A 14,780-nucleotide genomic window follows, 5' to 3' on the forward strand; every position below is an offset into this window, starting at 1 on the left:
GTGATGATGCAATGTTAGTGTTAGGAAAGAATTATTCTTTTTCTAAAGACAGAAAAAAAAATATTTAAAAAATTGTCGATACAGTGCTCTAGCCATGCTAAAATCCATGATATAGTAACAGATATGACTTATTTAACCATACCACTGCACAGTTATGCTGTTCAATATTTGTATTCGAAGTTCAGTACAAGTTAAGCTCAATCGACAGCATTTGTTGCACGTTGATTACCGCACACACACACACACAAAATAATATTTTGACTCGTGCCTCCTTTTAAAAAAAAAAAAAAAACAACAACAAAAAAAACAATTGTGGTAACAGTGAGGCACTTACAATGAAGAAAAAAAAAAAGACACATTTTGGATGGTTTAAAGGCAGAAATGTGAAGATTATAATTGTATAAAAATACTTAAATTATTTCTTATGTTTAAATCGATGCTTTTGTAGACGTTTTAGGATTCACAGCGTTACGTCATCATGGCAACAAAGTTGTACAATTGGATATAACTTTACATAGAAAAGTTTAGTAAGTGATTTTATCACACTAAATCATGTTAATACGCATTTTGTTTACTCCTTGTGTCTATACTTTTGAAACAGTGATTTCATTATTTATTTATTTATTTTTTTTATGTTAATGGATTGACCCCATTCACTTCCACTGTAAGTGCCAAACTGTAACCCAGTTTTATTTGAAAGACAAGGAGAGACAAGTCAAAATAAATTTTTGTCATACTCATCATTATGCCACAAACAGGGTCGGACTGGCCAACGGGAGCACCGGGCGTTTTCCCAGTGGGCCGGTGGGTAATTTGGGCCGGCCCACTGCTGCGCAAGTACCAGCCCATCCTAAAGGTGATATAGCTCCAACATGGCCGTTCGGAACCCATAACAGAGCGAGAATTCAATAAACTTAGTAAGGTCAGAACAACACAGTGGCTTCTATTTTGAAATCATTCAATGACTTTTAATTTGAAATTGATTACATAATGGCACAGTTTACGTATATGCGTGTTTATTCTGCAACTTGCATGGACTTCATTATTTGACATACAAATCACAATAATGGTAACAACAAAAAACAATAACATGTGCTCTGAATAATCACAAAATGACAAATAACTGCAAGTTACAACAAATACAATAACAGCAGCATAAATAAAATCGGCAAACAGTAAACTATGAGCAGTACAGCATCATTTGCATAATTTATTCATATTGCAAATAATTAATTGGAGCTGAAATGCGGCTTGCTCAATAATGCTCACACATGATATGCAGAAAATGCAGAAAATAAGTCATAAAAAATATTACTTTGTGGCTGTTTGAGTCTTTGAGGCTTACTTTGTCTAAAGGACAGCAGATACAATGCTTGTCAAAGCATTGGACTTTTCACTTTTTCTCAAGAATATTCTGCTGGGGAAGGAATTAAAACATATAAAGCATATAAAGATGCAACAAACTCACATACAGGGAAAATATGAGCAATCAATCTGCAAAATATCTGCAAAGATCTACACTTTAAGAGGTATATGTATTATGTTTTATTTATTTATTTTTTTACATATATTTATATTTGTTTATATTTATATATAGTATGTGCATATTCTGGCCAACTTGGTTTTTATTGATTGTTTTTTAAATAAACATTTACAAATAGTTATGTGGGTAATTGACATGAAAGTTTAAGCATTGTCATCAGTGTCCTGCTGTGTGACACTTTCTTCATCTAACTTTTTTAAACAACATTTTATGATCTTGTATAGTTATATATACCTATATAATATATTATTATTATGCTTGTTGTTTCCACAACCTCATATTTACTATGACAGTAGTTTATTTGCACTTCTAGAAAAAAAGTTGAATGTTGATTAAGATCTTTAAAAACTTTGAAGAAATGCTGACTTTTCACAGCGCCAAAATTACATACTTTCCTTTGTAATTTCATGTACATATCATCTGTATTTTGAAAAAAAAAAAAATAAAAATTCGGACATGTTATTTGTCTGAACTATAAAGTGCTTATTTTAGTGCTTTCTCTAAAAAAATCCATTCATCACATTTACAGTGGTTATGTGTAAAAGTTTTAAAGTTATGACAGTTTTTGCACTGGTGGGGCCCATTGTCTTGACTAGCGGTCAATATAAATGTCTTTTTTTTTTTTTTTTTTCAACACAAAAATCTGAAATTGAGCTGGAAAATTAAATCAATGAGCTGGTGTGTTATGGTGTGGTGTGTTGTGTTGTGGGCCAGGTTTGGTGGTCCACTCTGGGCCAGAAAGTCCGGGGCCATTTTTTAGTCCCAGTCCACCCCTGGCCACAAATGCTGTCAATTGAGCTTAACCTATATTGAGCCCAGAATATTCCCTTAATCTCTACGTCATGTTTCCCAAAACCATCATTGTCTACGTAGTGCATAAAAGTGTTCAATAGATAATGAGAGACTCTGACCATTCATAGTCCATTATGTGCAACTTCTCTGGATCTTTTTTCCTTGTTTATCAAAGACAAAGGGACACTTAATAAATAACATTAATGCATTTGGATAATTGAAAAGCCATTGTACACTATATCAGATCATTTGAAAATGATACTCTGTATAGTAGTAAAGAGTAATTGCAGAGCTCCGTATAACGATTCACATCATGTTCAATCCCATTAAATGCATTTATTTTTCATTACATTTAGAAACGTTTAGCAGCATTTACATGCTATTTTCATGTTGAGGATATAAACTCCTGGACATTTTGATGAAAATGTAGACTTTAGACCTTACCGCTCCTGTAAGTATGCAATTAAGTTCAATTTAATAATGAGTGATTTACGTGCTGGTTTGGTAAAATAACAAACATTACTTAAAATGATCTTCAGAGCCTGATTTGCAATGGTGCATCGGGAAACCCGGTGATATTCATACTGATTTGTTGACAAAGCTTCAGGGTTACAATCAGCCTAGTAGGAACAATATGAATCTGTTGTTGATTAGTTTGACGCAAATGTTCTTATTGATCTCTGTCACATCAGAGATGATGGGCCTGGTATCCGCCAACTTATTGATATCAGTCCTTGAGGCATACCTCCATTAAAAACATGATCAATTCCAGGTGCTGCTCTTTATTGACTAAGCTAACAACATTACTGCATTTTTGAAAGAACATAGCATACATTTCCACAGTGTTAATATGCAGGGGCATTGTATTTGAACTGGTATTGCATTTCCTTTCAAATCAAAGCAAATGTGTTTGAGATGCAACTGGATTTAAAGGCGTTACACAAGCAGCACTGCATAACAAAGACATATCTGGCTCCTCTGTAGAGATATTTATACTGTGATTTATGTGACAATGATTTATGCAGAGAGACTGGGGAAGTGACTCCACCTTGAGCCTGGAACAAACTTGTGACATCAAGCCCTTGCATTAATAATTCTTCAAGTTTAGAATTTACCATGCGAGATCTCTTGTCATACATCAGAATATGTCATTGTTTTTTTAATAACGTGTGTGAAAAGGAGAGGAAATTCCTCCTACATTAATGAATATTTTATGACTTGTGAAATAAAGCTTGGAAGCTGTTTAACGTTCCTTTTCATCCAAAGTGTTCACAGGTTAAAAGAAACACTGCAAATCAGCGGATCATACCTGTACCTCTATCACACTGAGCACAACGTTACTTTTTTACGTATTCAAGCAAATTAACTATTTTCACCTTTGATTGTAATAAATAGTTGTAATACATTATACAATCAACCTTGAACTGCATTCTACTTACTGATACACACTTTACCAGGCTATTACAGCTAACTAAATAGGGCAGCTAGATTGACAATAAATGAAACACTAGATATAAGCTAGACACGATAGATATAAGCAAACTGCAGTACTTCTACCATAAATTTCATTTAGACTGAAATAAATAAATAAATGGGAAAAATGTATCATTTAGAACCTTGGATTACACTTTACAAGGGGGGTCCATTTGTTAACATTAGTTAACATGATCTAACAATGAACTATACTTTTACAGCATTTAGTTAATGTTAATTTCAACCTATACTAATAAATTGTTTAAATCAAAAGTTGTATTTGTTAACATTAGGTAATGCACTATGAACAAACATGAACTAACAATCAACAATTTCATTTTTTTTGCTTACATTAACAGAGATGAATAAATGTTGTAAACAACATATCGTCAATTTGTTTTTCATGATTCCTAATGCATTAACTAATGTTAACAAATGGGAATCTTTCTTGGGAGGTTTCAATTATTAGAAATATGTAAAGGCAGTCGGTTCATATGATTATAGGATTTATATATATATATATATATATATATATATATATATATATATATATATATATATATATATATATATATATATAAAGAAAAATAGCTATTGTTGAAAATAGCTAAAATATTTATATATTTTTTTATTTTAATTTTTTTAGCTATGAGTTTTATACTTGCAGTTCAATGAGAAAAGAAAACATTAACTCTGATGAACTTTGTTGCCATGAATAAAAAAATAAAAAATAAAAAAAATAAATTGTCCAAGCTTTGTAATTTGAAATAATAATTAACTTATACTAAGCTGAATTGATTTTACAGATCTTTTCAAACACTAACAATAATATTTTGACGTTACTGTATGTGAAAAACTAAACTGAAGATTTTTATTTATTTTTTTTCTCTGTTTTTCCTTTTGTTTTTGTCATCTGTCTTACTGTGACAGGCTGTTTTTGTGATATTGTTCAGAAATATCCAAAAGAAAGTATCAATGCCACTTCACTGATTTCATATTTCTTTTGCAGAAACTTTACCATGAACTGAGGAAAGTGTTTTGAGTAAATCCATAGCCCTTGGACCTGCAGGATTGTTCTCTGAAATGGCGGTATATTAGGAGTCCTCATTGTACCTTTGTGAAACTGGGTCATGTCAGTCCTTAGGTGACATACACTTATGATGCTTTTAATGCATGTTGTATTCTCTATTTTTATAGAAAGGCACAAACTGCAATACTAATCAGAATGAGAATTGAGTTTATTGAGTTAGTTTGAACTTAAGAGAAATCTGAATAGGTATTTTATAAACATACAGGGTATATGGTATGAAGATGATGAAGGAAAAATGTACTGTTGCATAGCCTATAGAAAAAAAGTGCACTTTTGATATATACTCATTGAGCACTTGATCAGGACCTGTACACCTACTTATTAATGCAATTATCTAATCAGCCAGTCATGTGGCAGTGCATAAAATCATGCATATATGGGTAAGGAGCTTCAGTTAATGTTCATATCAACCATTATAATTGGGGGGAAATGTGATCTCAGTGGTTTCGACTATGACATGATTGTTGGTACCAGATGGGCTGGTTTGAGTATTTCTGTAACTGGAGATCTCTTGGGATTGTCACGCACAACAGTCTGTAGAGTTTATTCAGAATAGTGCCAAAAAACATCCAGTGAGCAGCAGTTCTGCAGACGGAAATGCTTTGTTGATAAGAGAGGTCAATGGAGAATGGCCAGAGCTGACAGAAAGGCTACAGTAACTCAGATAACCACTCTGTACAATTGTAGTGAGCAGAATAGCATCACAGAACACTTTGAACCTTGAGTTGTATGGGCTACAACAGCAGAAGAACACATCATGTACTTTATTAGGACCATATTGTTCCTAGTAAAGTGCTCAGTGAGTATTACTCAACAGTTTGGGCACACCTACTCATTCTTTATTATTACTTTTATTATAAGGCAGCTTATTTCCCCAATTGTATGCATGTTGTAGGCAAGTTTAATGCAACCTGGCCTAATAGTAATGTGTTACTATATTTTTGCAAAATTGTACACTATATTTTTGTGGGTTGTTGTACATTTTCCTGGTGAAATGAACATTAGAGGCACTAAAACAATAATGACTTTTATTTCCTTTCTCAAAAATCATGAGTAAAAGGAGAGAGATTATCAGTTCACAAACACTTGTCACCCTGTTCCTAACGCAATGCTATCTTCTGATATCTAAACATTTGACTATAGCGTGTGACTTTTAAGGCAACACATTTTAACATTTGCATTACACCAACTACATTCATAAGCTTGTTCGAGCACAATCAAATTGTGCGGTAGCTCAACTGATTGTTGCACTTTTAATGCCAAGGACCATGGTACGAGTCCTAAAGAGAACGCATGTCTACACATAGCCAAGTCAAAAGTATCATAGCAGCTAACCCTACCTTATCTTTTTGGGAGATTGTTTTACTCACTTTTAGCGCCACTCTATGGACATTTGACCTTGGAACAAGAAGGATATAGCTGCAGGTGTAAGCTCCAAACTGCCAGAAAAGATATGAGGGGCCCCTAACCTAACCCTTTCCCTAACCCTAACTGTGTGTGGAAGTGATGCCCCCTTTTGGAGTAACCCCGCCCCCTTATGAAGTAATTACACCCTCTTTTTGAGATCCCAGCCCCATTTGGATATCTCCGGCCTGCAGCTAAACCTACTTGCTTGGAACTGCCGCAATATGTGTAAGGAGCCACGTAATATCATTTTGCAAAAACTGATATTAAACAGTCACATAATTTTAATTAGATCATGCTCGGTTACTAAATTCAAAACTTATGACACTACTTGAAAAATGTTGAGGTGAAACATTGCAGTTTTCCCGTAAACCATTTGAGTCTTCTTTTGTTGTCTTGCTGTTTTTGCATATTGCTGGGCTATTTTTGCTTTATTTATAAAAAGCTCATGTTGCTTGTGTCAGACAAATATCTGTGCTAATATGTCAGCTGGATTCCAAAAGTTGCAACCCGGGTGGTAATTTGTTGACATATGCATATTGTCTACTTGTTTCTTTATATTTTTAAAATATACCCAAATGTTGCCAACAACAACATCACTGCATCGCTAATGTTCAGTACATTAATATTAATATGTGCATACTATATTCAACACTTCAAGGCCCCTAACTGCTCGGGGGCCCCCTTGCAGTATGTGTATTGTGGGTCCTTCCTCTACACTACTTACTCTGACTTTATCTATTTTTGAACTGAATGATAATCCAAAATCTTCTGTGCAGTGTAGTGTGATGCAATTTTAGGCAAGTTGTGCTAGTCCAACTAATGTTTAGAAAAGTTTAATGACATTTTGTAATTGGAAAACTAATGTAAAAGTAAATGTAAGAAAAGCTGATCCAACAGGAGGGAGGGAGAAATCCAATTAGGCAATAAACACTGTTTTTCTCTTCTTTCCTCTTTTAATTGTCTCTAGAAAATAGTCCTCTGACCACTCTGACATTTCAAGGCTTTTTAATCGAAGTTTCCCTATTCATTTGAATTTAAACTGAAGAGACTGAAAACAAATGTTACTAAAGCACATACATAACTCCCAAGAAAAATAAATAAATGACTTTGTAGGGTTAAGTGTTTATTAGCAATTCTGCATTAAATTGGCTATTTAAGGTTATTAGTGTGTTAGCTAACTCAACTGAAATGATGTGTGAAAAGCTTATGTGCGTGGTCCAAACATTGCAGCCATACATGTAAATACAATAAGTATACTCAACAGAATAACGATGTACATAATAACAATATGACAATGTAACAATGTTCAGAATAACAATATAACAATGTACAGAATAACATTATAACAGTGTACAGAATAACAATATACAGAACGACAATTAGCAATATACAGAATAACAATATAACACTATATAGTTAGGGATAGTTCACTTAACCATGAAAATCCTTTTATTATTTACTCACCCTCATGTTGTTCCCAACCCGTATGCTGTTATTTTGAAGAATCTTCATGCACCTTTTTCCGATACAACAACAGTTCATAGTTACTATGCGCCTGTCAAACTTTAATAAAAAAATAAAAAATAAAATAAAAAAAATAAATAAAAAAAATTACAATTTACATAAGAGCACCATTACAGTAAAATCTTACCCTCAGTTGTCAAATTAAATGTAGCGGAGGTTGGACATGAAATAAATCAAACACAATTGGTTCTTGCATTTCAATACCAAATGCAATGACGTCAAACGGTTCATAACGGGTTTTAAATGGCATGATGCTGTGTAAATAATGATAACTGTTCAGATTTTGGGTTAACTATTCTTTTAAATGAACAACATTCTTGTCCAAAGGTGTCATTTATGGGTGGGACGGGTGGGACATGTCCCTACCACTTTTTGCTTTTGCCAATTTTGCTCACTACGCTGTTCCGCACCTGCTTACCAGTTAAATTGTAAAGCAAAATGAAAACAGATGTGTCCCTGCTCATGCTATACATCCACAGACATTCAAATGCTTCTTCAGAACTTTGTTTATTAAATTTAATATTTATTGAAGTGCTTGAATTGATCATTAAGAATGACTATTTATCAAAACAATAAATATTATTTATGCATTATCTGCACATACCAAAATTCATTTTCATATTTTACGCCAATTCGTGACATGAATACCCAGCAGTCACTGTATCTTGTCTGTAATATATACTAATTCAAGTTCAAATAGACATTGTTAAATCATACAGTATACCCAGGGTTGGGAGGGTTACTTTTGAAATGTATTCCACTACAGATTACAGAATACATGCTGTAAAATGTAATTTGTAACATATTCTGTTAGATTACTCAAAATCAGTAACATATTCTAAATACTTTAGGTTACTTCTTCAGCACTGGTAGATTTTTTCACTTGTTTTGACTATAAAATACACATGTTAAAAATACATTCTCTGAAAAACCTAAATATCTTATGCAGTGTTGTTTCTAAAACAAGATCAATCAAATCAATCTTGTCTTGTTTTAAAGATCAGATCAATCAATCTTGTTTTAAAGATTTTTAGATATTTTTACAGGAAAACAATAAAATATATATATATATATATATATATATATATATATATATATATATATATATATATATATAATCAAGAATACGATTTTTGCCCTAATATCAAAGGTCGTACTAGAAAAAAGAAATTATGATCCAACGTGAATGTTCTTGATAAAAAAACAAAAATATGATCGTGCCTGGTAACATGTGCATGTAAAATGGCTACAAATGGCATTTTAGCTTAGCTTAAAGCTGACAGTTTTCACAAGATTTATTTCTATTTCTTCTGCTCCAAACTTACTTCTCTGTCTGCTCGTATGAATATAACACATCATAAGAACATTTTTCACGACTGTTCAAATGCACTTTGGATCGCATCATTTATGTGGATAAATGTTTTTCATCTGAAAGGACTAAATATTAAATGAAACAAATGACAATAAAATGCAAAGTAATCTCTTCAGTAATCAAAATATTTTTGAATGTAACTGTATTCTAATTACCAATCATTTAAATTGTAACTATAGTGGAATACAGTTACTTATATTTTGTATTTTAAATACGTAATCCCGTTACATGTATTCCGTTACTCCCCAACCCTGAGTATACCAAGCCAGAGATTGTCAGTTGTTAGGCCCACATTGCTGACTTCAGGAGAAAATGCCTGCAGTTAGAGCTGTTAAAAACAATTACCCTGTGGTTTCTCCAGGGTTTAACTGCTTTGTGGGGAATTGTGTCAAATGTTGATTGTGCTGAAGACTTGGCCGTCCTGTGATTAAGAGAGATCAGGCACAAAAGACCACCCTGGAGAAACAAGATATAGTTTCTTTCCTTAAGGATGTCACACCAAAACAGTAGAATGGGAGAATGGATGCTTGGTAGCTGAAGAGATTTATTTTGTCTTTAATTGCATGATGCTTATTTCGTACAGAACAAACACATTGTGTGCTGGCTCTTCTCAGAACAGAAGGTAGGGAATGCTTGTTTTCCATGCCAGCTGCATGAACATACGCTGTAAAGCTGCTGGATATTTTTAAGATTGTCTTAGAGAAAGTTGAGGTGCTCAGAGCTGTTTTTTTTATTTTATTTTTTTATTTTTTTATTTATGAATTCTCTTGGCAGTTTTTGAAGAAAGAATCAGTATCCAGCTAATTGGAGTTTGGTGTGCTGCCTGATAGTTTGCAGAGTAATCATTTCTACTGAATATTTCCAACAGAAGCATTAGAGATATCCAAAGAAATTGGAAAAACATGGAATTACTTTAAAACTAAATTACATTGCGTTGGGTAGTGATATTTTACCACCATTGTTTATTTCTGATGGATGGATGGATGGATGGATGGGTGGGTGGGTGGGTGGGTGGATGATTGATAGATAGATAGATAGATAGATAGATAGATAGATAGATAGATAGATAGATAGATAGATAGATTCTCTCATAAAATCTATGCTTATATAAAATTCCCTGGCAATTGGCGCTTGAAGGATTTGTTTCATACTATGCTTGTTTACAGATAAACATGCTTTTAAGAAATCTTCTTGTTGTATTTTTAAGTTGGCAAGTTAGAGTAACACTATTGACTTTATTTAGCATATATGTTCAGTTATCTCTGCTTTAAGTGTGATCGTTTTACTTTGTGATACATTTTATCCAAACATGATTTTGAGGTATAAAACATTGGTAACACGTTATTTTACAGTGTCTGTAAAATACACATTATGTGTTACATGCAGCTGCACAAAACAGTAAACAGTATGCAAATGTAGTTTATTAATATTACTTAGTACTTATTTATGTACATGACGTAACACAGATAAAGTATGACCAATTTTTTTTATTTTATTTTGTTCAGTATGTTTCTTATGTTTCAGCTATCTAAAATTTTGATGCCTTTGAATTCAAACGTATATCTATTAATATTTAGGTTGTTAACATAAGTTGACATATAACACTGACATATAAATGACATATGTTAACACTGTCGCTGGTAGTTATCATAAAAGATTTTATCACGGCTGTGAGGTCAGGGCAATTTTAACACTTGATATGAAATAACCAGCCAACAATATTATGACTGAATTGAAAGATTGGATATTATTAATGCCCAGCTGAAATTTTTTCTTGACTTATCAGTTGATCAATATTTAAGTAAAAAAAAAGAAAAAAAGAAAAAAATATATATATATATATATATATATATATATATATATATATATATATATATATATATATATATATATATATATATTTAACTCATTTCAAATAATTAATAATTTAGGTCCAATGTAGGCTTTTGCTTTAAACATATTCTATCTGACAGCAAAAATATTTGATATAAATGTAAAAATTCAGTCATTTTAATAAGTACTAAATAATTTATATTATTACTTTGATGTATGTTCTTATTAGAAATATAGTATTATTTAAATAAATAATATATATATATATTTTTTTTTATTTATTTTTTTAATGTATTTATTTATTTTTTGGCCCCACAATTTCTGACTTCTTGTATTACATTAAAAAAATTACGATGGAGTCTATTTCAATGTAAATATCTCAATGGTAATATTCCTTTTGGGACATATACTATATATGTTTCTTATACGGCCTCTTTTTGTGCATGAGCTTAAAAACGACATACCCAAAGTAAAACTCTTCCAGTTCTTTGACCCTTTGTTCTACAAACACAAACTTGGGCTCATTTGAAAGTAAACACTTAGACATTTGTTATTCAAGAGAAAAAAAAAAATTGTCATTGTAGTATAAAAAAAAATAAATACAAATTAGTTAGAGCTATTCAAATATTTTGAATAGTGATCGCAAATATAAAAAACAAAAACAAAAAAAACAACAAAAAAACATGAAAGACTATGCGCAGTGCCCCAAAAACACATCTGATACAAAGCCACATATCCGATGAAGGTCTGACACAATTTTGAAGTCGGTATGACCAAAACTCTTTGTTCCATAATGATTTATGTAAGTGTACTTCCAAAAAAAAAGGCCACTTGGAGGCGCCAACAGACCACTTGTAGTAACTCCATAAACCAATTATCAAAGTGGTCCAAACACACAATTTGTTTATATTTCAATGTTAAAAATACCACACAAACAAAAATATACATGAAGATAGCTTTATTATTATTATTATTATTATTATTTGGGAATATATTATAATGCATTCCATATATATTTATGCATTTTATAAACAATGTGAAAAGTACATTGCAATTTGAAATGCTGCAATGGAAATAAACTTTTACTTACAATAAAAATGCTTCTGTTCATTTTTTCTCTATATAAATGCAAATTGACTTTGCGCGTGTGCTCCAGGGTCTAACTCACAGTGAGTGAAGCCGGGGAAGGTGGCTCATCTCGGCTTGAATGACATGTCTGAGCCCCCTGAATGTGCAGTTGAACAGGGTGTTTGATGAAAAAATGCAGTCGGGAGCATGTGTTCACCATACCTTCAGTGATGGTGACTGAAGCCGAGGAGGGTGGATCAGATAGCAGGTCCAAAAGCCGAGTTCTTTGTTGACAGTACGTCAGTAACACGCTATAACTGCACACCGTGCGTAAAAGCGCAAACACAAACAAACACAGTCCTCAGTTTTCCACTCTGAACCTTCGCAAATCGGCATCAGGGATATATACGACTCTCATATCATTGTTTTCATCTTTTCATTAGCTACACGACCCTTCAGTCAAAAATGATCTAGCTTTTCATTGGCTGGCTTTATCCAGAGACAAACATGGATGATGGAAATCTTTAATTCACTTGTGTCAACTGCCCTGTTTGGCTATTTTGAGTGACTACCCAATCACAACTGCACAGAAAATTTTGAAGGAGGACTCATTTTGTCCGTAAGACCCTCCCAAATAACATGTTTGGGTGTTTTGCTACTGAAATACTACACAGAGTGCAAGATTTTGCAGAGAATGGACATGAATGATAATGTGTTGAATATGTAAAACCTGAACAAAGACAGATTGATTCATATTTCTTCATATTTGAAAATTTTTAGACATATCTCTAATGGATTTATTTATTGGACTCTTGCAATGAAAAACATACCAAAGTCTGGAGGACTGTGCTCATCTGTGTTTGGCTGGAAGACAATAAAGGTCAGAACTTCTGGTTTAATTTTCTGTGTTTTGATTTTCACTCTTGACACGTTTAATAAAATCTTAACATTTAGCAAAAACTTTGCGATCATCAAAATCTCTTTAAAATATAAGAGACCCAAATCTTTCAAATGATATATTGGATGTTAATTTTAGTTTACAATGTCACAGTTTAAACATGCATTAAACATAAATAAAATGTAAATAAATATGCAAGTTGGTCATATTTGACCCACCCGTCATTAAGAGGTTAAAGAAAGCAGGTAGTTATTTATCAGTGTGACGGAACGACACGCCCTTCCCTTGGATCATCTTCACCGTGCATCTTCATAGGGCGGTTCTTAAGCCAGGCCCACAACTGCAGTGGGCAGGAGAGAGGAGGGCCGCATAGACTATCCTAGTTTGGCAGCAGGTGATGAGGTGCATCTGATATTAATACAGCCTCATCATCACCACTGCCTTTAAATGCAGAGCGTGCCTCTCCTCGAGAGCCTCTAGTCCTCTGTGCATACACGCTGGCATCTTGCAGGTCCAGGATGGGAGTGGTTAGGAAATCCCAGAGGTGAGTTATATGTGCCGCACGTACCCATCTTTGTTGGAACTCCGGCGCACATTAGATGCGACGCAGGGGATTGGAGCATGCGTTTCGGCCAACAGGCCAGGATGCCAGGCCACTCTTCCCCTCAAGAGCCACAGCCTCAGGGAAGCCAAGTAGGTATAGCTGCATGCCAGAGACCTCCAAATGGGGGCAGAATCTCATAAAGAGGATAGGGTTACTCCAGAAGGGGGTGTGGTTACTCCAAAAGGGGGTTGCACCAACTCCAAAAGGTGGCATCACTTCCACTCACAGTTAAGGTTAGGGAAAGCTCCCGCCCCTTTTTGGAGCACTGCCTGAAGCTATATCCAGGAGGGGAGGATGTGCGGTCGTCGGACCCTTTTTAACCTCTTATCCCTACCCTACCATCACATTGCCCCAGTGCACTGCAAGGACGCCAGTTTCCCCTGTATTTTGGACCATTATTCCCCATGGGAACTTTATTTTCCCCTTTTAATGTTTTATTTTCATTATTATTTCAAATAAACATCCACTGTGTCTATTTCTTGCTCACCCTGCCACAATGAGTTATGAAGGAAAACATACAAGACCTCCATTCTACTTTACTGCTCATATTTTTGTTGTGTGGATTTAACAACAAATGTATGCATATGAAAACAGCTACAATGTAGAGATCATTAAACTATAAAATATCCAGCACTTGGACATATTTACTGCAAAACCTTTTCCATCAGCCCATAAATTTCATAAAGATATCTCTTCAATAGTGCTGTTTTAAAGAAGGTAAACACATTCCCTCATGTCCCTGCCCCCACATAAGAAATCATTATAGTTTTGGAGCATCTATTTCTTGGATCTGCATTAATTTCATTTAGTTCCTCTTGCATTAAAATTGTATAACATTCCTGTTGTGTAAACTTATACAGTGTAAGCGAAAGTGAATGAATATGAGCTATTGCTTTGTTGAGCCCAGCATAATATATTTATTAATATTTTGTACTTTTTTCCTTTCAAAGCCTTGAATACTACAATGTAATAGAATATTTATTTTGTGGCTGGCTGTACTGTTAGCCATTGTTTCGAAAAAGAGGTTGTTTTAGCATAACCAGCAAGACAGCAACCAAAAGAAATGGACAGCTGGCGGAAAGTACATAGCTAAATATTTAGTTTGTCTTAAATAAGTACGCACAGGCTCAAGGTAACATAAGGACAAGACATATTCAGACAGCAAGAAGCCTCATC

The sequence above is a fragment of the Myxocyprinus asiaticus genome, chromosome 22, assembly GCF_019703515.2.
Source record: "Myxocyprinus asiaticus isolate MX2 ecotype Aquarium Trade chromosome 22, UBuf_Myxa_2, whole genome shotgun sequence".
NCBI lineage: Eukaryota > Metazoa > Chordata > Actinopteri > Cypriniformes > Catostomidae > Myxocyprinus > Myxocyprinus asiaticus.